This window comes from Anas platyrhynchos, chromosome 5 (assembly GCF_047663525.1).
Source record: "Anas platyrhynchos isolate ZD024472 breed Pekin duck chromosome 5, IASCAAS_PekinDuck_T2T, whole genome shotgun sequence".
Classification (NCBI taxonomy): Eukaryota; Metazoa; Chordata; class Aves; order Anseriformes; family Anatidae; genus Anas; species Anas platyrhynchos.
In genome coordinates this window covers 68,023,099-68,050,221 of record NC_092591.1, presented here as the reverse complement: position 1 = coordinate 68,050,221, position 27,123 = coordinate 68,023,099, and the positions used below count along the sequence as shown (strand labels likewise).

The following is a 27,123-nucleotide window of genomic DNA, read 5'->3' as shown; positions in this document are numbered from 1 at the left end:
TGAGCATTTATTTCACAAGAAAGCATCAAGCAGCCCTTGCCACTCAAGATAACACTCAAAAACATATTTTCAGGATTATTAGGGTGAAATAATAAGGTGGAGCTATCAGAGGACATGTGAGGAAAAAAAAAAGTCAGCAGAAGTAGCAGGTAAAACAGCAACAACAGCAAACAACAATAACAACAACAACAAAACACATTCTTTCTGTTTTGGTATATCCAAGTATAATAAAATCTAAAGTTTAAGATAAACAAACTTGCTGCAGAGAGGCGGTTCTACTTTCAAAGTTTAAGTAAGGGACCTTTAGCAAACAAAACATGATTTGAAGGTTTTCCTTTTATATATCTCCCATGTAGTTATAAGATGCTTCTTTAAGTATGCTTGTCTGTGCTCTTGAATAACCATGGAGATACTGAACCACCACTGTTGCATCTGTTATCAACATAAGCATATGAAAATTAAGTCTGTTTAAGTTAACACTTCCCACCTCCCCCCCAAATCATGTTGGGTTTTAAAGAAAATACTTTTAATATTCAACAAGTACACGATAAAGTCCTAGTTCAAGGATAGACTTACAGCATAGGGAATTTCCTTTTTTTAAAAAACAAACAAACAAACAAACAAACTATTGTGTTGTCAGCTATGAGTTGAATACACATACACACAAAAGCTACAGTTTGTTGGGTGTTTCTAAAGCAAGTAAAAATGTTAAAAAGCTCAGTTTTTGTGGAACTAGAATGACTTTCTATCTGGGAAATTTCTGAAGTCATTTATATATATATGGTATTGATGCAGAGGTACTGCTCATCTGGTATTCTGTTCTTCTACCTTGGCAGTTACAAATTGGCACCTTTTCCCCAAGTCACCCCAAGCTCTCCAAATATAATAGTGAATAAATAAAAAGTGAATAAATGTACAATGTTCTTTATTTGCAGACAAAAGGTCTCGCACATGTTACATGTATATCTATCAGATCACCTATCACATGAGAAAACATGCTTCCCTTCTGAAAACACATGTGTGGGAAAAGACTGGCTTCTGTTCCTACACAATCTTCTATGAACACCAGAGGAGCACTTCTGGACTAAGAATAAAATCCGCTCTCCCATATGGTCTTGCAAAGTAGGTGGCAGATGAGGAAGAGACAGAAAGAGCCATGTTCTCTCATGTTTAATTACCACCAAAAAGCTGGTGCCCAAATGCCCTCAGCTTCAATTCAAATGTTTTCTTTACTTCTTTTTATTGGAACAGTGACCCAGAAGCTGGGATTTGACTAAGACAAAGGGTAGAAAGCCAGAGAATGAAGAAGGTTATAGAAAAACCCTTGTTTTCTATAACCCTGTTATAGAAAAAAACTTTTACCAATCGTAGACTCTGCCAAATGTAAAATCAATAAAATTATTCTATCTGCATTCCTACAGAACTTTATTCCTAATCAAAGGTCACCACTGTGAGAGTGGTGAACAGACAATAAACTATTATAAACTAAATAAGTTTCAGGGGAACCAAAATAATGACATGTCAAAAGGGTATTGACTACACTACCCTTCTGCTGATTCTGTCTTTAATGATAGGAAGCAACAGCTAATTATGCTTTTAGCATATTGCTTTTTACTATGTAAGGTTTTCAAGGAATTTATGCATAGAAAAGGTCAAAGCATTTTCTCTAAAGACAGGACTGAAGAAGGTCACAGTCCAGTAAAGAAATCTTGCTGCAGTGAATGATGCTTCCAGGATGAAAGCAAAGCCAAGTTTTCTTTCCAATATATTAAAAACACACTTCCAAAGGAAACATCTTCCTTTTTGTCTACGTATGGGTGAATTCCTACTAATAGTGTTGTAGTGTGTTCATTCTGCAAACTGTATTAAGAGCTAGAGACAATGACAAGTGTTCATAAACACGGGAACGCGATTTAACAATCCATGCTTTTGTATTATGCTTTTGTGCATGGAAAGGTAAATGGATTTGTAGGCTCCTATTGAATCTGACCCCCTCCTCCCCCCCCCCCCCTTTTTTTTGTACCTGCAAAAAACAATGATTATGCAATAAAGGCAGTAGAAAGGCATTCTGTAAACTGAGTCACGCTCTCGCAAAAGGTCATCTTAGAAATTCCCACACTTACCAGGAACCTTCTACAAAAACAAATGTACTTGCCTAACAGCCACTGAATCCCCAAAACATCACATTATTTCTCATATCCATATTTTCCAGTGTTATGAATGCACATTCAATGAGCTTTGTTTGGGTTTTAAAACAGCCTACTGCAAATATCCCAGGGTTTCTGAGCAGTTGAATTCACTTGAAAGCGAATTCACAGATGCTTATATTCTTATTCAAAACTAAGTACATACTGATGATGCAGTATGGCCAGACAGCCACGCAGAGGTACAGAATCTTCTGGTCTGATAGAGATTTTCATATGTAATTTGTTCATGCTGGGTTTCAACATTGAAGGGCCGTGTAAAGTTGTGATGCCTTACCCCTCCTTTCCATCTCTCCCTCTTTCCCCCAGCCTCCCCTCCACTAGTACCAGGAACAGAAAGCCAGGCATTAACAAAAGTCTTTGAAAATGAAGTAGAAGATCCGGGATCGATAAGCAATTAATTGAAGGTGTAAACGGAAAGTGTTAGCTACAGGTTTAACACAAAGAACTGATGGGAGAGTTGTGATACTGTAGGATATTGGACAGTAATTGGAGAATATAAGAAAGCATGCTGGGGAGCTGAAATATTATAACAGGTTTTAAGTAGAAAATGGATAGGGCCTAATTTGTATACCATTGTTAGAAAGGCCTAAAAGTAAACCTCAGACAGGAATCAAACCCCAAACAGGAACAATAGGGAAGGGAAATGTTCCTGGGAAACAGGGGCAAATTGATTTTTTCAAACTCTCAAGAAAAGGAGGCTTTAGATGCCTATTGGTGCTAACAGACACCTTTTCCAGATGGCCAGGAGCATTCCCACATAGAACTAACAAAGCCAGAGAAGTGTCCAAAGTATTGTTGAATGAAATTATACTGAGATTTGGTGTACCCTCAGTAAGGTCTACTGACAGGGGACCACATTTCACTGTAGAACTGACCCAACAAGTCAGCAAAGTGCTGGGGATTGACTGGCAACAACACACTCCATATAGGCCGCAGGCAAGTGGCCACGGGAAAAAACATGAACCTTTTGATAAAACAACAGATTGGTAAAATCTGTCAAGAGACCAATATGTATTGGTAAAGATAAGTCTCTGTTGAGATATTGTATGGAAGGCCTTACCAAATGCCATACGAAGGAGAAGATCTAATGCAAGGAGGAAACCAATCTTTGCAACAACATCTTATAGTTTGGGGCAAGCAACTAGAACAAATCAAAAAGAATGTTTAAGCACTAGACCTTTTAGTTGCCTTCCAAGGGGAAGTATGCACTTTAATAAAGCTGAGTTGCTGTATGTATGCAAATGAGACAGGACGAATTGAGACTGATCTCTCTCTATATATATGTATTTGGAAAAGACCAAGATCCTACATAAGGTAGCTCAAGATGACACCTCATAGGGTTTTGGAGAATAAATTTACCTGCTTTATAACCATCCCAAGGTTGTAGACAGAGTCTGATTTCCGCAAGTCATTTGCTGAACAACACAGTAGAGCTCAGAACAGGTGTCGTCAACAGACTTCAAGTGACTGATCGGCTAATTTGATGAGCTAATATGACTAATTATCTATAGCTACCAGGACTAACAGTTGGGTCCTTGTGGAGAAATGAAGGAGTGTTCAAATGATGATGTACTAGTTTTGAAGTCTACGAGGATATTCCACCAAACTTTTGAAGGATAAATTCCATGCTAGGCCAATTGTAATGAAATTTTTCTATTATTTCTACAAAGCTGTCTCAGTTTGAAAACGTGAGACAGTTCAGTGTTGGGTAGTCATCTGTCTTAAAATGCTGAGAAGATGGGGCTGCATTCATTTCCAAACTGGCTGTGATAAAGGCCTTAAACTTTGCATTACGTTGAGGCAGTGGTGATCTCAGCCTTATTATATTTCCCTGCGTAATGTAGCTCCCAAAAGAGATCCCAAGGTCCAGAAAAGACATGGAAATAACTGGTGGGTTGTAAGGAAAAATCATATTCCATTCTACAGCAACACCAGAGCTGTCTGGAGAGTTTAGGAGTCATCTGAAGTTATTTATGTTTGATTTGAACTGAGTAAGATCTTACTGAGTAAGTATTTATTAATAATTAATTATTTAATATTGCAGAACTTACTAGCACAGGTATTATGGTTGAGTTTGGGCCAGTGATCTTAATGTTGCCATGAAGATTTAAAAGGCAGTCCAGGGAAATGTCTTCCAAATATAGAATCATTAAGGTTGGGCCTTCAGAATCATCTGGTCCAACCATCTACCAACGTCACCCACTAAACCATGTCCATAAGCAACACATCCAACCTTTCCTTAAACACCCCCAGGGACGGTGACTCCACCACTTCCCTGGGCAAACTGTTCCAAAGCCTGACTACTCTTTCTGAGGAGAAATGTCTCCTAATTTTCAATTTAAACCTCCCCTGGCAAAACTTGAGGTCATTCTCTCTAGTCCTATCACCTGTGAGAAAAGGCCGACCCCCTAGATCCCCATAGATTCCTTTCAGGTAGTTGTATATGCATTACTACTATCTGTTTAAAACATCTGTTACTTTCACTCCTTATCAAGATGCAAGAGAGATTTCAGACAATGCAACTCTTCCACATCTGATTTTCTCCATAATTTTCATTTTTCATCTGAGACATCTCCAAAGAGGGCACAAGTTCATAAGAACTTCCTTCATTCTGCTATAGATAGAGTCTACTTACTGGAGATGATTATGCTATTAACATAGCAGCAATTTAAATTACCAGAAATATGTGCACCAACACTGGGGAAAAAGGCCACAGTATTAATGTAATTAATAATAATAATCATCATCATCATCATCTAGGTAGGAAATTAGTATTTGCCTAAACTGTCTGAGAGTTGTATGAGTCAGCTGAATTTCTGCTGATATTCAACTTACTGTTACACCAGCCAGGATGGACTATTTTATAAACAGACTTAAATAAACTCCATAGTGCAGTGATTACAAAAGTATAAAAGACTTATTAAAAACACAGATTAAATATATTGTTATTTAAATCTATTTCTGGAAGATGATGTTAATGTTCCCTTTTTAAGTACCAAACATAGCATTCACATTATTACAGAGCAGTCTTGGTCAGCCTTTGTAATTTTAATGAATCAACAACTGCAATAGTCTGAGTGCATGTGTATAAAAGGGGTTTGTAAGTATAAGTAAGCTCATGTTTCTTTTTCAGACTATGTTTTGCATGATTTCACACAAAACTGTGCTGCCATTGCCCATCAGACAGAATCCTGCCACAGAAAACAAAACAGGATTTAACTCTGCAAGGTATTGGATGACCAAGAAAATTATGTTTGAAATCATAAATGATTAAATTTTACTCAAAACATATTTTTTACTGATTCCACTACTAACACAGGAAGTCTCTGGAGCCAAAATGAAGAACGTGAAACACATGGATTTCACAATGGAGGAAATAATGTGGTGCCATGTTTGTATTTGGCTATCTTATTGCACTAAGGCACATATTTTCCTGACGGTGCAATGGAACGATTACAATGCAGTTATATACACTCCCAAAGTAATTACACAGCCCAGCATGACTGCATCTGTTCCCTCAAGAGACCTTTCTTGTTTTACTATGATGTTATCCTCTATAAACAGTTTGGGGTGAGACATTGAGCTAAATGAGGCTCATGAAATTGAAAAAACTTTGTACATAAGGAGAGGCTGGCCTTGTAGAAAAAAAATCTGCTTAAAATAAATAAATAAATAAATAAATAAATAAATAAATAAATAAATAAATAAATAAATAAATAAATTATATCACTGTGATTTCCTCATCTGGATGGGAGAATGGAAGCCAGACTTTGTTGTAGACACAATGGCTCCCACTGGGATAGATATAAAGTCATCCAGCCACAAATGTGTCTCCAAAAGAGATGAAGTGATTGCTTCTCCAAAGAAGAATCCTTCCTATTTGCCTGCAAGTAAGAAATATGTGTGTTTTGTGCCATCCCTTTGGATATCTGCAGCCTTCTGTCCAAGATGAATCCTGAGGCCCTTAGAAGAGAGAACAGAACAACATTTTGCATCCTTAGTTTTCTATAAGCCCTTAAATTATTCACATTCCCTACTAGCATTAGGAAGAACCCATTTCTGTTCCATAATTTCAGGGCTTTCCTCTACAGTTGTAGTAAGTCTTCAAAGGGCTAATTTCTTTCACTTCCTCTAACCCATTGTTTCTCAATGGACAAGACCAAACAAAGGGCAGGTAAAATAACTGGTGTGATGCTGCTCGTGTGCTGTCTATGGTAATTCCATAATAAAAGTACAAGAAGAAAAGAAAGTTCAGGTCAGTTTCCAGAGCATAAATATTTGGTGTTAACATCCCTCCTTTCACTTTTATTCTTAAACTCCTACTTTAGCCCCTACTTAAAATGGCTTTCACTTGCTTGACAAAAGTCCTGTGAATTCTCCAGTGAAATTAGTTTATTCTTTCTTCAAACTGAACTGAAGTTTCTGGAAAACCTGAAGTGATACTAAAGCCAAGAACTCCCTACAAAATGCCTTTGCATTTAGATGGAATCAGTGATTCTCTAGCATAAAGTGACACCTTCTTCTAAGAGTTAAATATTCAAAACTGAGATGTTTTGCATTTTTAACTTCCTTCCATAATAAGTATTACCATATTGATATTTATATTCATGTATTTTTTCACTCTATTTGTTCCATGTCTGATGAGTTGAAGCAAACATCAGTCTCCATTCCATACTTGCCTACACTAGCTGTTAATGTAGAAATATTCACTTGCTCCACACTTTGAAAAATCTTGAGAATGTAAGTCAGTTAATCCTCTTGATCAATTTGGTGTTTAAAATCTGTTCAAAGTCATATCTGCAAAAGCTAGCACTTGAGATCACAGAGCCACATTAATGGTTAGTGAATCTACCAGGGGAGGTGCCCCGCTGGACATGCTGTTCACAAATAGAGAAGGACTGGTGGGAGATGTGGTGGTCGGGAGCTATCCTGGGCAGAGTGACCATGAAATGGTGGAGTTTTCTGTTCTTGGCGAAGTAAGGTGGGGGACCAGTAAAACCACTGTCTTGGACTTCCAGAGGGCTGACTTTGAGCTGTTTGGGACACTGGTTGGTAGAGTCCCTTGCAAGGCAGTTCTGAGGGGCAGAGGAGTCCAGGAAGTCTGGGCACTCCTCAAGAAGGAAATCTTAATGGCTCAGGAGCGGTCTGTCCCCATGTGCCCAAAGATGAGCCAGTGTGGAAGAAGACTGGCCTGGCTGAACAGAGTTGTGGCTAGAGCTTAGGAAAAAAAAAAGAGTTTTTGAGCTTTGGAAAAGAGGGCAGGCCACTCAGAAGTATTATAAGGATGTTGTAAGGATGTGTAGGGACTGTGTAAGGATGTGTAAGGAGGACTAAGGAGAATCTTCATCCTTTACTGGATGCGGGGGGAAACTTAGTGAGGAGAGATGAGGAAAAGGCTAAGATGCTTAATGCCTTCTTCGCCTCAGTCTTCAGCGGCAAGAACAGTTGTTCTCTGGATACCCGGTACCTTGAGCTGGTGGAAAGGCATGGGGAACAGAATGTGGCCCTCATAATCCAGCAGGAAATGGTTGGCGACCTGCTACAGCACTTAGATGTACGCAAGTTGATGGGGCCAGATGGGATCCATCCGAAGGTACTGAGAGAAGTGGCAGAGGAGCTGGCCAAGCCACCTTCCATCATTTATCGGCAGTCCTGGCTATCAGGGGAGGTCCCAGTTGACTGGCAGCTAGCAAACATGACGCCCATCTACAAGAAAGGCAGGAGGGCAGACCTGGGGAACTATAGGCCTGTCAGTTTGACCTCAGTGCCAGGGAAGCTCATGGAGCAGATTATCAGAGTGTCATCACGCAGCGCTTGTAGGGCAACCAGGTGATCTGGCCCAGTCATCATGGGTTTATGGAAGGCAGGTCCTGCTTGATGAACCTGATCAAGTGACATGCTGGGTGGATGAAGGAAAGGCTGTGGATGTGGTCTACCTTGACTTCAGCAAGGCTTTTGACACAGTTCCCCACAGCATTCTCCTCAAGAAACTGGCTGCTCATAGCTTGGACTGGTGTATGCTTCGTAGCATATTCGTTTATTATAAGACATTGCACCTTTGAAACTGATGGCTTTAGTATTGTATTGCTACAAGGTGTTTCTCTGCCAACATTGGCCAGTAATATCATATAAGCTTGATAGTTCAGATTTTATAAGGCCACTTACGAGTTTCTGTAGCATGAAGTTCTAGTCCCAGAAGTGGAACAGCTCTTACTCATATGGCAAATTCAGAGGACCACCAAGCAAGCCAGACTGCTAATGTGGATGTGCTTAGGCAATAATGAGTATCTTGTTTTATATCTTTATATCTTGTTTAATATTGATGTATCAGGCATCATAATTTTGCAGACCCCTATTATTTGACACTCTTATAGAAAGTCTCTATTTTAGTTTTGCATACTGCTAGTAACACTTATGTGACACTAACCAAGAGCATGGAAGTGCATTTTGATGTTTGCCATTGAGCAGTATACAAAACAACACTTATGTAGTAGTAATACCTTATATCACTGTATTGCAGGACAGATCACAAACAGAATCAGCTTATCTAATAGAGAGGCACAACAAATATAAATTCTTTTAGATTTAAAGATTCAGTGGCTCAGTGCCTGGATGACAAGAAGGATAAAGATCTCTTGATGTGACATGTGTGTGACATGTGACAGGCAACTTTTTACATTTTTTATGGAAAAAAAAAAAAAGCTAATCAACCAAAGATGGAAAATTTGAAAAATTACTATACCTTTATGGAAAACAATTAGCTGCCATTAATACAAATAGCAGATGTATTGTGTGTACTTGGTGCTCAATTCAAAGACACTCTGCGATGTCACTGGGCTTTAAAAGGAAAATCAAGACCAGTTACTGTTTGCATATTTCGTATGTAATCAAAGGTTGAATACAATCCAGAGATTCACATTCGCTGATATCTCTACTCAGACGAATGCTACTTGGTGATTGGCTGCAGTTGGCCTTCAAAAATTTAGTAAAATGATGTGTTTTTGAATGTACCAAACACAAAGCAGTATAGTCAGTGATGACTATACACTAAACAATTTTGCAACTATAAGCCTGCAGTTATAAGTGTGTTATTCATTTCTTGCTTTCAATAGGCTGTTTCACAGTATGTACCTATCTGTCTCAAATATTTGTCATGTATGTTTAAGAACCTGGGTTAAATAATGCTAGTTTTCAAAACACTGAATGCACACAAAGTTATCCCGAGAAAGAGGTATGAAGAGGTAACGAGGAGTGAAGACTCCAAGCAGGGATTTTGGACTGGGCAAGGAATAGATGAAACAGAAGAAATTTATGACTGAAACAGGGCAAAAACTGTTCCTTTTAGGAGTGGCGTTATTACAGAGCAGTTTGTGTCATGTATAAGTAGTTTATATTTTTAAAACATAGTACCCTTGCACTTCTGAAACAGGCCCCAAGCCAATCTTATCTGGTTTCAGATAACCATTATTAATTATCTCCTCTACTTCCAATGCTTCAGGAAAGAATAGGGGTCCATTATAATAGGTTTTATACAAATGGCTATTACAAAAATTCTCCAACTGTAAATAGCTCACACACGGAAATGGTGGGGAAAGAAAAATAATATTCTTTGTTTACTCATAACCATCCTCAACATAATTAGTTTAGTAATTTAAAGAAAACCTTGAGCTGGAGGAATTAATAACTTCATGGTTATTCAAGTCATATGGCATGTGATATATTTCTTGATTACAGCAGGACTTGCTCCTAATATCTAAAACTTATTATGCCTCTGTGGCAATTAGGTATAAAACAGCTTCTGAGAAGTCTTTCATAAGCTACTCTACTTGTCATTAGTTCTTTAATTTTATGGTCTACACTACTCAAATACGTGCATCATGATCATTGGCAAGAAAAATTCATAGACAGCACAAAGTCAAAGAACTGCATGTGAACAGTAGAGAATGAGCAACTGTCACACTGTCTCGGAAAAGATAAAAGTTATTGGGATCCTTAAACTCAGCTTTTATGTTTTTTTTGTTTGTTTGTTTTTTCTGTTATTTATTATTATTATTATTATTATTACTATTATAAAGATAGCTTGAGGCATTACTATAATTATATGAACAGCAAATGAAAATCTTTATAATCTCTTAGGACAACTACAAATACAATTTTATAAAGAGATGAATAGAACTTGCCAAATTCAATTTGTATAGACAACAAACAAGCAGCTGCTGCAAACAGCTTGCTGTCTGTTCATTTTCCATTTGCCATTTTCATTTAAAATGTTGTATGTCAGCTACTTTCTAGACAAATAACAGGTGCTTCTACAAAACAAATGGATGGAGCACCTGAGTAATTGCATACACTATGGAATTACACACAGCACAATAAATAAATAAATAAATAAATAAATAAATAAATAAATAAACAAAGGCCCCCCAGTGTGATCATTTTAAATTCTACCTGAGTAAGTAGGTCCTTTTGTTTATATTTATTTACAGGAATTTGTATTTATTAAATTTGAGAAGTTACCTTATTATCCTAGATCACATTTAAAAAGACACTCTCTGTCTGTCTCTACATTACTGACTGTGACAATAAATCAAATAACAAAAGAATTAAAAATACATCTTCCAATTTAAAACTGTACATATTCACTCTCAAAGCCTAAATTTACCAGCCCAGTTTTATTGATAGCTTTACTGTAAAAAAAAAAAAAAAAAAGAAGTAGGGAGAGGAGAGAGCGAAGCAGTACTAAAATGGTCTAAAACAAATCTCTCTAAACTTCTCACATTACTGAAGAGAAACAATAAAACACTACCTATTTTCTGTTCACAGAAATTCACAACAAAACCCTGAACAGATACCTGAGGATCAGGGAATTGGCCCACAAGGCAGACATCCTGGTGGGCGTCTGTTGTAGACAGCCAAACCAGGATGAAGAGGTGGATGTGGTCTTCTATAAGCAGCTGGCAGAAGTCACTCAATCAACAGCACTTGTTCATAGAGGACTTTAAATTCCTGGAAAAATGCTAGCAATACTATACAGCTCAAAGGAAGCAGGCTAGGGGATTTCTAAAGTGCATGAAGACAGCTTCCCAACTCAGCTGGTTAGTCAGCCGGCCAGAGGGGGTGCCCTGCTAGACCTGCTGTTCACAAACAGAGAAGGACTCATAAGGTGGACTGGCAGGGAAGAAGAACAGCATGACTGAACAGGGAACTTTTGCTGAGTGTCGGTGAGAAAAAGAGAGTTTATGTCCAGTGGAAGAAGGGGCAGGCAACATGGGGAGAGTACAGGGAAGTTGCCAACATATACAGAGAAAAAAACAGGAAGGTCAAAGCCCAGCACGAGCTCAACCTGGCCACTATGGTTAAGGATAACAAAAAATGTTTTTACAAATACAATTATAGCAAGAGGAGGAACAAGGAGAATCTTCATTATTTACTGGATGCAGGGGGGAACTGAAGATAAGGAAAAGGCTGAGGTTCTTAATGCCTTCTTTGCATCTGTCTTTACAGACAGATGTCTTTACTAGCCAGACCACTTATCCTTGGCATACTCAGCCTCCCAACCTGGAAGTCTGGGATGAGGAATAGAAGAAACCCCCCACAGTTCAGGTGGGAACAGAGACCTGCTGCTCCACCTGGACCGTCACAAGTCCATGGGACCAGAAGGGATCCACCCGAGCTTGCTGAGGGATTTAGTGGGTGTGATTGTTGGGCCACTTTCCATCATCTATCAGCAGTCAAGGTCAACCTGAGAGGTGGACCATGATGACTGAGATGACTGGAGACTTGCTAATGTGATGCCCATACATAAGAAAGGTCGTAAGGAACACCCAGGGAACCACAGACCTGTCAGTCGGACCTTGGTGCCAGGAAAGGTGATGAAACCAGTGATCTTGAATGTAATCACACAGTATATGCTAGACAACCAGGGGATCAGGCCCAGTCAACGTGGGTTCATGAAAGGTAAGTCCTGCCTGACCAACCTTGTCTTCTTCTACGACCAGGTGACCCATGTGGTGGATGAGGTGTTGATGTAGTTTGCCTAGACTTCAGCAAGGCCTTTGACATGGTCTCCCATAGTATTTTCCTGGAGAAGCTGGCAGCCCATCGGTTGGACAGATACACTCTTTGCTGGGTTAAACACTGGCTGGATGGCCAAGCCCAGTGAGTGGTGGTGAATGGAGTGACACCCAGTTGACTACTGGTCACCAGTGGTGTTTTTCCACTGGGGGCTGGGGCCCATCTTCTTTAATATCTTTATTAAAGATATTAAAATAAAGATATTAAAGATATTAAAGATTATTAAAAGATTATTAAAATTAAATTAAATTAATTAAAATTAAATTAAATTAAAGATTATTAAAATTAAAGATATTAAAGTGCACAGCTACATGGCTAGTGTAGCTGTGCACTGCATCAACAAGGTTCAAGTAATTCAGGTCAGTCCCTTTCTGCTTTTACTCCCCAGGTTTGGCTTGCAGGATCTTTTATCTGTCTTACAACATGCACTAACTTGCATAAAAGAAACTTGATCTTTCTCTGAACTGTATTTTTGGAATCTTTTTATATTAAAGACTTTAAAAATGAAAATATAAATATTTTTTCATTTTTTCTGCTTCTTCCTCTTCCATACTCTATTAGTATCCATTTTATAAGAGAATAATCTCAAGAAGTCAGTCTCTGAAAACACAAAAAGCTGCAAGTTTCAGATCTATGTTTGATCTGTGAGAGTGTGTGGGTAAGTTAGTTACACTTCTCACTTGTCAAAAGGAGAAAAATTTTAACCTCTCCCTATTTTTCCTAGTACTTGAACCTATTAGAATGATTATCACAACTAGAATGATTATCACAACTTTAACCCAGATTCATGAAGCTTTGTACTCCCTTACACTTTTCAGTGGAAAAACTTTGCTGATTTAAATGAGCCTTCAGTGAGCTGAAGTCTCACTCTTTCAAACTTCAAAACTTCAAAAGCAAAGAACAATCAAGGAAAGAAGTTGGCACTCCTCTGCAATTGTGCATCTGTTGTATTGAATAGTCTTCACATTAATCTGAATAATAATCCTTTCCAATTTGCTGATAAAGTGACATTAAAGGCAGTGACACATTCAGCTTGGCCCCACAATTAATTTTTTGGCACTTTAGAGTTAATGCATCATCTCTGCAGAGCCTCTTCCAATAAAGTTTTTGCTGGCAGCAGTGTCTGTCCTTGTGAGGCATTAAGATGGTGAGAGGAGTCTCATGATGTAAAGGACAGCAGTGAAATTGCTAGACTGTCAGCCTGATGAGATCTTTCTGAAAAGAGCAAACAGTTCTGATTTAAATCCAGCTGGAATGTCATAGAGTTTAACTCACAACACATTGTTTATCTCACTCACAACACATAATGTTAATTAGATGGTGACAGCATCAGAAAAAAAATCAAAACAAACAAACAAAATCTTTTCTACAGGGGATGGTTTAGGATAGGATAAGACAGTGACACATGAAAACCTCTGAACAAAAGTACATCTGTTATTTGGCAGATTAAAATATTAAGGATTTGCCCATATATTTGTTGTTGTTGTTGCTTGTTTGTTTAGTTTGTTTTTATCTCATATACATACTGTCTGCATAACCATTTATTGCTGACAAGTTTTCACAAAACAAAAGCCAGCATAGACAGTACCGGGCAAGGAAGAGCAGAACTTTCCTGTCTCCTTCTGTGCCTAATGGCAAACAAAGAACTGTCTCACTGAGTCAACAGAGTCACACTGGTGTAAAATTAGGGAAAGCAAGGGGAAATATAGGCTTTGTGAACTATAAAATCTGGAGTCTAAAAGCTGTCCATTTGGCTCAGTGAACTAATACTGTAATCTCTCTGACTGCTAGTGAATACTCACCAAGTCAATGAAGAGCTCACATTGTCACCTGTGGATCAGCTAACAGCTCTTGATGTATGCTACAGAGAAATCATCAGATGTTACTGGAAAGAGTACTTGAGCACTTTACAATAATATTTAATTGTTTTTTAAATAATTTAAGATGTAAAGACAATAATTTAAGATGTAGAGACAACTACAGAATGCTGTAGAAGCCAGCAGGGGATGGGAAGGACTGAATTTGCTGGTGACCATGCAGAACATAAAACAAATGGAAATGTATCGTGTTAACAGGGAAGTAGGTGAAGTAGAGAATGCCTCTTAAGGATTACAAGCCACATGCCAGTAAGGGAACACAGTCAAAAGCAAGAAGGAAATGTACTGTTTTTTGAATCTGAAATGTCTCACTGCATGGTAGCCTGTTAGTTCAGCATCACCAACAGGCATCAGCTGCTTTGTCAGATTCTGTTTTCCATCTTCCTGAGCATGTGGTGTGCTCCCTATGAATATTTTCAACATGTTGATTCCAGACCAGCTGGCACAGTACTTGCTGCGTATTGAATGTGGCAGACATACAAAATTGTTTCCAACATAGTGAAAGGGCCCTCAGTAAAAAAAGTGGATGCTTTAAAAGAGGATTGTTTTGTCCTTCAATCCTTTTTGATAGTCAAGCAAGCTGTAAGTAGGAGCTCTATGGTTACCAATGGTTACTCAATGAATAGTGCACTGGCTCTAGAAAGTTTGCTGAGATTCTCCAAATGCTCTACCAGAGCATGTGCACCAATTTATTTATCACCCAGTTTCAATAAATAACTTATCTCATGAAGCAGAAAGAATAAAGTAGACTTAGGAAAATCTTATATATATATATACATGTATATATGGAATAAATAGAAAATTTTAAAAACACATACAAGCTCATTGTAATTTGTGCCATATACACATTAAGCACAGACTCTCTCAAGAGAGGTTTGCTGCCTGCCTGTGGCCCGTATTCTTGACATCACAAGGAGGCTACCGAGACTGGTCAAGCCAGGTGGTTACAGCTGAGGCCATGACAAAGAGACTCGGAAACATCAAAAGGGACTTTATGTCCTTTGGAATGATGCTGAAGAGATCAGGAACACAAGCAGTGTTCTCATCAATCCTTCCAGCTGGAGACTGGGATCAGAGGAGGAGGCAGTGTACGGATCAGGTGAATGATTGGCTGCATAGCTCATGCCACAATCAAGGTTTCAGGTTCTATGATCTTGGCATGCTTTTGAGAGACGGAGCATTCTGACACAGGAGGGGCACACCTGACCACATGAGGCAAGAGCAGTTCAGGTAGCATGCTGGCTGGATTCACTAGCAGGGCTTTAAACTAGATTCGGAGGGGAGCAAGTAATATTGGGGGAATTCACATCAAATTGTAATTATGAATACTGTAATTCTGGTTATGGCCATACTACTTGTTTGCAGAAGACAGGAAAGAGTCATGACAGTTTTATAGAAACATGTTCTGTTGTATTTAGGAAATTTACTGATTTTGTAAACACAAACCACTAAAAAATCTTAGTTAAATGGCTTATAAATGTGAAAGTAACTGTCAAAATTAATTGATTTTGTGTCTAAGGATAAACCATATGCCCTCCTGCACAGCAATGAAATTAGATTAGTTTCTGCAGAAGTACAGGAGTAAAATTCTCTGAAAAAAAACTGTCCTCTATGCAGAGTTGATTTAGTGGGACAGTTTCTACCTTTTCTGACTACTTTATTGTCTATTCTTCTGTACAGTAAGACAGAAACCAAATATCAGGGTGCAAAGACGATCCATACTCTAATGAACAAAAATTCCTTTCCATTTCCTCATATAGTCAAAATTTCAGTGACAGAACTGTAGAGCTGCAGAGAACATTAACCTTCCAGGAATGACCCTGTCAGACATACAACCACTAGGTCAGGTAGGACCTGATTCCCAGCACCTTTATGTGGCAGCATTAGACTGCAGTCATGAGGTCTTCATGCAGAACCAAATTCTCCATTATTTGTCTTTTCCTACACTCTAAATCCTGTCTTTCCTCATGTTTTTCCTTATAATGAATAAAGACAACAGGAATAGACAGAGAATTTGGAAATTTTCTCTTGCTCAGCCAAGACTTCAGCACTTATGTGAGAAAGAAGAGGAAATGAGAGGCAGATAGTAAACAGGCTGGGGAAGCTGCAGTGGAACACATTCAGAAGAAAGAATGATGGATTAAGTCTTAGCATGGTACTCTACAAGTCATTCTTATAGTGTCACAAGTCTATCCGTTGATAGTTACATAGCAGATCCTAACAGGATTTATAATACGTGGAAATTCCAAATTCAAATACATCATTTGTCCAATAAATTGAATTATAGTCTATTGGTGCTGCAGAATGATAGCTAGCAGAACAACTCATATTTTTTTAAGCTTCTTAATGCAAGGGCAGAATGTTTGCCTACCCAGATTTTTAATATTTTCTGTATATGTTAAAAAAATGGAAAAAAAAAAAAGACAAATTTATGTGTACCTTGGTTCCTTTTATTTACTGCTTCAATTTTCAGCTCCTTAACTGGGCTTTTGCTGTCACTGTCGCTCTACAGGTTTAAATCAACTGTCCCAGGTATGTGTAGTGGCAAGGCTTTTGTAGTGGGGGGCATAGGGGTGGCTTCTGTGAGAAGAATCCTGAAGCTGCCCCATGTTAGATAAGGGGCCGACCGCTGGCCAGAGCCAAGACAATAAGCGATGTCATTTGCATTTCTGTGAGAACAGATTTAAGAAATCAAAAAGAAGAAGTGATGAAAAACAAAAAGAGGTGATGGGCACATCACCAGAAAAAGAGGTAATGGGCACAAACGGGAACACAGGAACACAGGGGCTTCTCTCTGAGCATCAGGAAGCACTTCTCTACTGTGAGGGTGATAAAGCACTGGCATAGGTTCTCCACAGAGGTTGGGGGGTCTCTTTCCTTCGAGACCTTCAAAAGCCTTCTGGATGTGGTCCTAAGCAACCATCTTGAGCAGGGGTTTGGACCAGATCACCTCTAGAGGTCCCTTCCAACCTCAACCATTCAGTGATTTTGTGAGATAAAAATGAGACACTTTGCCCAGTGATTTTGTGCCTTCATTGGTGAAAACATGTAATTTTGAGAGAAATATAAGTTCTGTTCCAGGCTCTGGGAATAATACAATTAGAATCTAATTAGAGACAAGAATCTAATTAGAAAAATAAAATGGAAATAAATGGAAATTTAAAATATTATTCTATATTGTTTTTCAACATTAATCTCTTTCTTGAGACGAGCCACACATGACAAAGAACTTGTCACAATTAGTGGCTTAAAACTCATCTGATTTGACTTAAGTTGTTCTGCATCACTCACACTAGCTCAGAACCTAAGAAGAAGAAATTTATGAATCTGAAGCTTTCCTGTTGTAAGACACTTTCTTACAGTTGAGATGCAACAACTAACAGTATGATGCTCTTGCCTCCTTTTTATCAGACCACAGCCCCAGTTCACACCCAGCACAGTTGGGTAATCAGTTAAAGAAGTGATTTCTGGTTCTTTATTGGACTACATTACTGTGTTACCTGATATACAGATGAATTTGAATTAACCATGTGCTATATTGTATAGGACAGTTTAAAATCTTTAGTGTCTCTAGGCAATGGAGTAAGACAAAAATGAGAAAACCCCTCACAGTTCTGATTCAGGTTTCCAGTAAAAGTTCCAGTCCCCTTTTCCGAAACTCCTCTTTGAATGTCATCACATTTCAATTCAATTCTTAATATTATCCCAGTGTCATGGGTGCACTTGGTTTCCTGCTGACCTTGTATCTGACTCCTAGTCTTACTGTAAGTTTATATTGCAGGAGTACATTTTTTTTTCTTTAGAACTTTTTTTAAATCCTTTACTATTTTCGCTGCAATACTTCAGATCTCCAAGTCAGATCTACAGCATGAAAAACTTTAGTCTAAAAAAGATAAAAGCTCCTAACTGTCACAAATAGGATTTTATTGCAGAAACTCTTGGGCAACTTAAATAGACAATACGACGAGACCAGGATGAAATACTGTAAAGTATTTATTGTAAAGTATTGTAGATGCACTTAGAAAGAGTAATCTTTTATTTTTTTAAGGTGACAGCAGTTTCTCTTCTGAGGGCTAAATGTTTCTTTGACATCTTAAAGCATTATACTTTCTAAAAATATTTTTTAATTAGTCCTCTTGCCTACTGTCTGTAGGATCTCAGAGAATAGAATGTATATATATTAGAAGGAGGAAAATAAATCATTGTCTCCTGTGATTTTGATATCACTTTTATTAACGTGTAGTCTTAATCTCTCTCTCACGAAAGCCTTTGAATCACAGTTTGTAATGATGGCCTGATGACTCTTGTGATGAATGATTCTCACTGAGTTCCTCTATTCTAACAATCATGTAGTGTGCTTCAAGACATGTTCTTTGTTTTAATATACTTCCTAAATGTACTTGATTTCATAGAGCTATCTAGAATGAGTGCTTGGTTTAAAACAAACCACCCAGTACATCATGAAGTACAGACAAAAATCAGAACAGTCGCACACATGATAGAGACCTTCAGTCATCATGAGGTTTTGGTCTGCAGTGTGTTCCATGAGTGGTAGCACATTTTCAACGAAGCATTGTGGCTTTTCTCCAGTTCCCTAAAATGTGAATATACTGACTAGTAGAGAACTTCCATGTGGAACTAAAAAATCTGGATGATATCACCAGCAGTAAAAGGTAAGGAGTTATGAGAAGATTAAAATATCTTTATGAGTTTATGGTATTTAACCTCAGTCAGTGTTTTATGGGTATCCAACCTTTTTGGTTTTTGCTTTTATCTAAGGTAGTTGGCTCAGAAATTGCAGAGTCCAAGAAATAGTTTAGCAATAAATAAATCCTGTTAAAATTCTTAGACCTCATTTACTTCATTAACTGACAACCATTCTTTATTTCCTCTTCATCCAAAGCAGCCTGAATGCAATAAAATTCCATGCATTCTACAACTAAAAACAAATTTAAAGATAACAAAAATAAAAACAAACAAACAAAAAATGAAACCAAACCAACAACAACAACAAAAAATACAAACAAAAGGCAATGAAAAAACAACCCCCATTTTTTCCATTTTTCAGAGATTTTTGAAGAGGATAAGGAACTTTCATGAAAGGACAGAAAACCCTGAAAAGACTCTCTGGGAGTCCTTTCAATTATTATCTTTTTTTCATTGATGATTTCATTAATGGAAGAATTAGCTGTGTTTGAAGGTATGCAACATTTGTTCTTTTTTTTTCCTTTTTTTTCCAGATCTGTAGAGAATGGTTTACCAAGCTCTGCTGCAAGTGACAAGTTGATCGAGCTAGGAAAAAGAACATTTCATCAAGTCTTGGCAAAATAATTTTACAGTCATTTCTACAGTACTAAATTTCTTCCAGTACGAGAGAACAACAGTTTTCCCTGCACTGAGGTAACTTATGTTTGTGTATGAGTTTCAGCACTGGTTCATTTTGATTTATACAATAATTTAATTTCCCTGTTATGAGAATAAACAAGGAGAAATATTAGATCATGGCAATGGACCTTTTGGTAGGAATGAATATAATACTTATATAGAACAAAATCACTTTTTACAAGTTCTCAAAAGAGAACTGTTTTTGTGGTTGGTTTTCTGCTTGGGTCTTTTTCCTTAGGCAAGTATCAAAAAATCAGTTAGTCTGATTATATAGAAGTCAGAATGTGTGCTTCTGAGGAATGGAAGGAATACTTATAACTACAGCACCCCTACCATCATGGTAGAAAAATCTGCTTACTTAATCAGTGTGCAAATTCTGCTGACAACTATGCTGACAGCTTTTTAAGTTGTTAACATACTTCCCAGAAGCGCATCCTGTGGTCCCAAACTGAAAGGAACTGGTCTTGAAAAAGAACATAATGAAACTGCATTATTGTTTCAAATATTACACTTAAAGTCATTTTTCCTTCTTTCCTTCATCTTTTTTCTTTCTTCTCAGATTCAACCTGTTGACCTCAGAGTCCCTCCAATCACATCTATTCTAGTCACACTGACATGGAAGAATTTGAAGAAACAGAAAGGTAAGAAAAACAGTCACTTGGGCATGTCTTTTTGCTGAAATCCTGGGGATATACCAAACTAAGTGACATCATGCACCAACATTTCTGAGAGGTGAAACTAAAGGTGAATGACCTGTTGATAAACTCAATCACAAGCAGTTGACAGATTTAATTATCTTGTCACAAGTTCAAGTGCTGCCTTATTGTACGTTTCACTGAAGCACAGGCTGACAGTAGCCAGAGGAACTGTGTCCCCACTTCTCCCATTCATCCATCATTAGTATTCATTCTGAGTTAAAAAAAAAATAAAAAAATGCTTCTGGCACATTTATCCAAGTTGTCAGCAGAATTCCTAACATCTCTGTTACCTTCCAGGTGTCATGACTGCTCATTTCAAGTCAAGAAGCACTCATCTCCCTTAGTCATTTTTAAAAGCTGAGCAGATTACATGCCCTGACTTTAATTTTTTCCCTCATGGCACACAAAGTAATTTCTCTTAGGCTCACAGTAGTTCTTCTTGTCTTCAATACTTATTACTAAGAGATCAGACTAAGAAGAGGAGAATATCAGAATATCCTGAGCTTCATCCTTTTGAACTAGTTTTCAGAGCCAAATGAACAGGTCTTGGAAAACACTATAGAAGCTGATTGTGCCCATTAAGTTTTTCATGGACAATGCTGCATATTCCTGAGCACAATGAACTGTTACTTTATCTATGGAGATGTTCCTCCAGAAGAGTATTCCTGTATTCTCATGTCTGAATAGAAACATGAGGACAGCATTGTGGTGCTTTCAGGGGCTGTATGACAGAAGGATAGCTGTTCTTCAGCTGTACATGCTGTACCTCTGGAGCTGCAAAATCCATTCTGAATACTTTTTTTTTTTTTTAATAGAGTTTGTCCCATTCGAAATACATTTTTTAAAATAGTGTTTGCTTAGTCTTCATTCTTAAAATCTTGTGTTACCATTTTGCATATGTATACTAGCTATATCCAGTAACCTCATGAAACCCGTATGTATGTCATAGAAATTAAATTAAATCAAACAGAATACCTGGGCTTAAATTTCATTATTACCACAATGAAATAGAACATTGCCAGAGTTAACCCTCTGCTTAGAATACTTAGAGACATGACACAGCTCTAAAGAAAGGGAGACAGTGGTTAGGATACTTTGGAAGCCAGTCAGAGACAGTTGATGATAATCCAACCACAAAGCAATCTGTTGGGTCCGACATTAACTACCCCAACATCTAATAAATCCCAGTACCATTAAAGCACCCAACAGAAATCATGCAATAAGACTACATTTATGCTACATCTCCAGGGAGTGAACCAATGTCTGAGTGGTAGGGTGATATATAGGCCCAATTTCATTTCTCTGTATGGAGACTTGGCATTTTTTCTAGAGTTATTTGCTTGTGGTTTGGGTTTGATACCTACTCTGTAGTCTCTATGTGGACATTCCCATGTAGTTCTTAGTTTCACAATCTCTAAGTCCACACTGGCCTGTTCACAAGTTTATCTGATACCCAAAGTAAGCTGCAATGATCTGCTTCAGTAACTTGCCCAGTATGTTTTCTATGTAGATATCTCATCGCTCTTCTTCCATAAATACAACAACAGTAATATGTGACCATAGAGTCTTGATACAGCAAAGAAGGAAGCAAATATTTAATCATTACTGTTGCCAAAGTCTTTGGTAATGGTGGTTTTTTGTTTGTTTGTTTTAATAATAAAAAGAAAAAATTCAAGTGTTGAGGCACTTTCGAATGTAATCTCTCTCTTTTTATTAGAGACCACAGTGTTAACTAGCTCTAATGATTGAGATCACATGACAAAAAATTTTGCCATTTGACCCATTTTAGAAAAACTTTCTATTGAGATCCATTACATCATTTTATGCAAGAGTAGCATTTAATAAACAAATAAAATTACTAGAATGGTCTTTTTTTTTTCTTCTTCTAAAACAACAGTATTTAAGCTAATTCAGTATTGATAAGCTTACATCATGCCATATCACAAGTGAAAGCAGATACACACGTGTAGATTCCCTTCTCTGACACCCAATATAAAGTGGCATTACATTGAGAAAAGCAAATGCAACATTAAAACTGTAGAATCTTTTCTTTGTCAAGGATTCTGGAGAATTTCAGGGAAAGTAATATGATTTTCTTGATTCTCAGCTGACAACTGGGGTTACGAAAGAAGACAGACCTTAGTCATGCAGTAAAGATGAACAGAATTACACTAACAAAGGTGAGTTCTAATGCTGCCCACTAGTAGAAATGAATGGATTTCTATTTCACTTGACTATATTTTTATACTTCCTTGGACTGTGAAGTAGCTTATTGTCAAGAAGCATGTTCACTGAAAACTATCCAGGGAAAGCACAAATAATACTAAAAGCAAACAACAAAGCAAAAACAACCCTAACAATAAAAAGGAGCTCTGTCCTGTTACATCTCCAGCTTAGTTCTCTTGAAAAGCAAAATTCTCATTCTTTTAGTGAAAACCACACCCTGGTTTCTGAAAGGTTGATTGCAGTCTAACTGCTTTCTGGTATATATGGTCAGCATCTGCCTTAGTAAACAATGACTAAAGAACTTTTTTTCTGTTAATCTTTAAATAAGTCTGTCCTCTTAATCTCAGTTAGCCAAATGGAGAATAACCTTACCTAACCTTATGGATATGAGAACAGTTGTAGTGCCAGGTGTTACTCTGTAAACTTCAAATGTAATCACTCTTTGAACAAAACTACAAAAATTTCAACTATGGTCTTAAAAAAAAAAAAAAAAAGATGTTATACGTGCCCTAGCATACCAAAAAGGTGGTCAGTTCTATTGAAATTAATAAAATATTGATTCCTCAATAAATTGCAGAGTTACACTGTAGGAAGCTTTTAAATAAATATATAAATAGTTTTCAATATGCCAACTCATTAAGCTTAATTTGAACAAATCTCTTTGTGTCATAGCAGTGCATCAGTGATACAGCAGCACTTATCAATTAAATTACTTCTCATTAAATTTTTAAAAAGAAATGAAAACACAAGAGTTAAAAACTTCAGTACACCTAAATAACTAAACTTAATAGATACAACTTTAAGACAGTGCATAATTTATATATATAGGGAGAAAAACAACAGGAGAATACTTCCCATTTTTAATCAAATGGTATTGAAAGAGGAGGTGAGGCTGAGTACATCCATGACAGATGAGAGGAGAGGGGGCAGATCCTCCTTTGGCATTGTATCTGAAAACAGTTTCTGCTCTAGTTTAGTTTCTAGACAGCCCTCTGTCTCCACTGACCACACAAGGATCCTGGGGAGAATTGAAGTGCTGTATAACCTTTATGGCGTTGTCCCATTATCAGACCATGGGCAATCATAGGTGAATTTCTGATTAAAGGAAAGGGAAATTCTATGTTCCCCTAAGTGGTATCAAGTGCTCAGTACTGAAGTCCAAACCCATAAAGTCCATTCTTCCTCCAGATGATAACAACATCATTTGTTTTTTATAAGCAGGTTCTTGCTGATATTTGATTTAAACAAAGAATAGAAAAGCACAGGATAAAAGTGTGTCACTTCCTTGCAAACCTAATTCTATTACTCTGCTTTGTCACTGTTGTTTTGACCAACATGTTTATTATTTCATAGAAGAGGAGTACTCATAGTAAAAATCTGAAGGAAAATGACATTTTTTCATTGTTTTTGTAATTGAAGTTATTGTTTTGCTACAAACTTGCAGTCTTCCTTATTCTTATTTTTTGTCCTTGTGTGTTTACATCCCTCAGGTTTGGGGTGGAATAAATCATCAGGTGGAATAGCAGGTGAGGAGGAGAATATTGGCAGACAGATGATAATGCTGCTTAGCTTTCTGCACAGGAGATGCTTTTCTGGGCAGCACATTGCCACCTACCAGCAGCTTGGCTGAGCAGCACATTCCCCTTTATGGCTGAAGCATTTCCAACTGCACTGAAATGCAACATGAACGGTGGAAATAACATGCAACACTGCAAGCTGCACTTAGCAAGTGCAGATGGAGATCTCCCTGGGCTCATGCAAAATAAGAAACTAAGGGCATGAGACTACCACATGAACTAGAGAAAGCCCAAATTTCAGCATCAACACTAAAAGGAAATTCAGTCTACCTTCATGGTGCTTTTGTAGCTTTACTTTTAACACCTTTCCATGCACAATCACTGAGTCCATTTGAGAGACCAGTAGCATTAGGGTTTTTAAGTAGTTGACCATGTTGCAAGGAGTAGTCTGATGCTTAGCAATTGTTTAGAAATTCAGACATAATTAGGCAGTTCCTCCAAATATACTGTTGTGCAGCAAATTGTTTAGGAGAATGCAGCTACAACAAAGAAGCTTCCAGAAAAATCTGAAAAATCTACCTGGCCATGTGATGAGAAATTCTAAACTGCGTGAGTCTTTAAAACGTGATCAACTTTTATTCCTTTCTTGCAGGGAAATAAGAAACTTTTTCAGTGTGCTCAGTGACCAAGGTGTATCTAGTTAAGCACATGGTTTCATAAATCCAAGCTCTTGAGGTGCTAGCTATTCTGAGAAAATAAGTCTTCGGAAATTTCTTTATGAAGTCTTCAATCTGAAAATATTTTATCTAAAAAATGCTACTTTTTAAAGTCTTCTGTGCATGAGCAGATTGACTATGAATCTCTTTTGTCACACCTGTAGAACTCTATTTACCATATATAAGCTAACAGTGACAAGCACTCCTTTGCTCTGCTCTGGGCTAAGAGCCAGCTGAAGTCAGCTGCAAGCAGCTGGCTTGGCTCCAGTGCACCTTACACTCTTTCCCACCATTGAATTATTACCAAATTCATCTTCTTAACAAGTCATCAATCCTTTATTCTGCTGCCCTGTGCTGCCCTGAGAAGCTGTCATCAGCCCAAGCTTTTCCTGTTGGTCTCTGCACATTCCCTAGTCTTTCCATTTTTTTTCCCAGCTGTGGATAACATATTGAAGAAGGATCCTGTAAACATCTGTGTCAGGTTTATCATTCATTTTAAATGAAGATACTGTTTTAGTATAATATCCAAGCTGGTAAACTCCTGACAGACTCTCTGAGATGCAGTTTCAGCACTAAAGCAAATAGGGAAACCAGAAGCTTCCTTATCAGTTGCATTCTATAACAAAGAGAAAGACGGGAAAAAAAAATATGTTTTAACAGAGGGGAGCTTGCAGAATGACAGGCAAGTGGAAGAGAATCTACTAGGAAATGCTACTACGGGAGTGTCTAAAAATAAGTATTTCTATTTTAAGATTGAAAGAAAGCACAAAGTACTGCACGACTACGTCCTTTTGTGCAACAAACGTGCCAAAGGTCTATTTTTTGATGTGTTTGTTTTTTAAAGCAATTATTTATACAAATAAGAAAAATTGAAATATTGAAGTGAAATCTGCAGCTTAGGGGTTGAACAAGAGCAATTCAGTCCCTTATCCATAAGGACTGATTCACTGTCCTGGAACCGCCTCAAAATCCCAGTACATCCTACGCCTTCTTCCTCTTAATCGAGTAGCAGCAATAGTTCAGACCCATGGGCCATCTAGGTCGCAGCCAGAGAAAGGGATATCCAGTGCTATCCAACAGTCATTTGCAATATTCCACAAAGGAAAGGGCAGCCAGCCAACAGACAGTAGCCTGGATTTGGTCTGTAATTCACACTGATTAAGGGTACAACAATGATGACCTCTGTCTGATATCAACTACAGAACACTGACATCACTGTTCTATGCCTTAGCTTTCAGTTTGAGATGGCTAGACAATAGCTGTTGAGAAATACTATCAGCTAAGATAGTATATCTTAACATACAAAATAACTTTAACTAAGAAGCAGAAAGATTTCTTGGATTTTGGCAGTCCTGGCTACCAACTTGAAAGGAAATTGTAAATATAACAAACACTCAGGATAAGACCTGAGTTTCGTAAGAGGACTGTAGATTCCAGCCAGATAATTTGATTGAAACAAGGAGCATCCTTCTATCACTAAGTTTCGTTAGCTAATAAATTTTCAAACTCCTATCGAGCTGATGAAAGTCACAAACAAAACACTGTTTTTGGTGGCCTTCCTTAAGCACAACGGCGGTTTCCCAGATAATATTCCTCACAGCCTCCTCATCGTCTAGCACTTATCTTCTGTTTGACTTTGACTATGCTATTATTATAAAATGCATTGCAGAGCACTTTACCATTAAGCTTTAAGTCTGTGAAGCATATTGCAATGATCTTTTTTGCTTCTGTTAAAGGACCATGCCAGATTTAAGAACATGACATCTCATGGCATACAACTTGTCATTTGGAACACAAATGCATGTTGCAGTATGTCTGGTCCAGAAGACAGAAGTTTCACATGGTGAAACTAGTAAATTAACCAATATTGCAAGATGACCTCAGATAGCTTCACTGCAAAACACTCCCTTTCAGTAGACTGATTTAAGTAGTCAGAAACAACTTTCGGAGAATGAACCACCAAAATAAATAAAAGCCTTTTGTGTCCCATATAACTTTAAAGAACCAAGAGCCATATCAAACAGGTTGCACATTTTTTATCTCAGGTGTTCCTTGGTAAAGAAAATATACCAAGTTTATATTATTTCCATAAAAGGTCAGCTTCAGTGAAATTTCATTTCTCCAAGGCTAAAGAAAAGAAAAAAAAAAAAAAAAAAAGAAAAAGAAAAATTAATCCAGGCAAAGTTTAGCTACAGTTGCATATTGTACACAAAAACTACTCTCCGCCTCCCACCCCTACATCCACCTTTTAAAAATCAGCTTGCCAGTTGCTATCTCCAACACATTCCTTGAGAGTTGAGGCATATCTTCTAATTTTTGCTATTTTCTGAAGCACCGGACATGTGCCATTTGCAAGCACCTTTTAAAATAGAGTTCTCCAAGGACAGCTTATACAGCATGCATCCAAAGTTTTAATAGAAGTA

General features: G+C 37.6%; 1 long non-coding RNA gene across 1 annotated transcript in view; it reads left to right on the top strand.

The window, feature by feature from the left end:
* Nucleotides 1-26,441, top strand: part of LOC140002704 (uncharacterized) — a 43,420-nt gene extending 16,979 nt beyond the window's left edge. Inside the window, exons 2-5 of the long non-coding RNA XR_011809962.1 lie at nt 19,399-19,558; nt 20,103-20,184; nt 22,349-22,421; nt 23,958-26,441. This is a non-coding gene — a long non-coding RNA (uncharacterized lncRNA). The remainder of the gene's footprint in view (nt 1-19,398; nt 19,559-20,102; nt 20,185-22,348; nt 22,422-23,957) is intronic.
* Nucleotides 26,442-27,123: the final 682 nt, after the last annotated feature.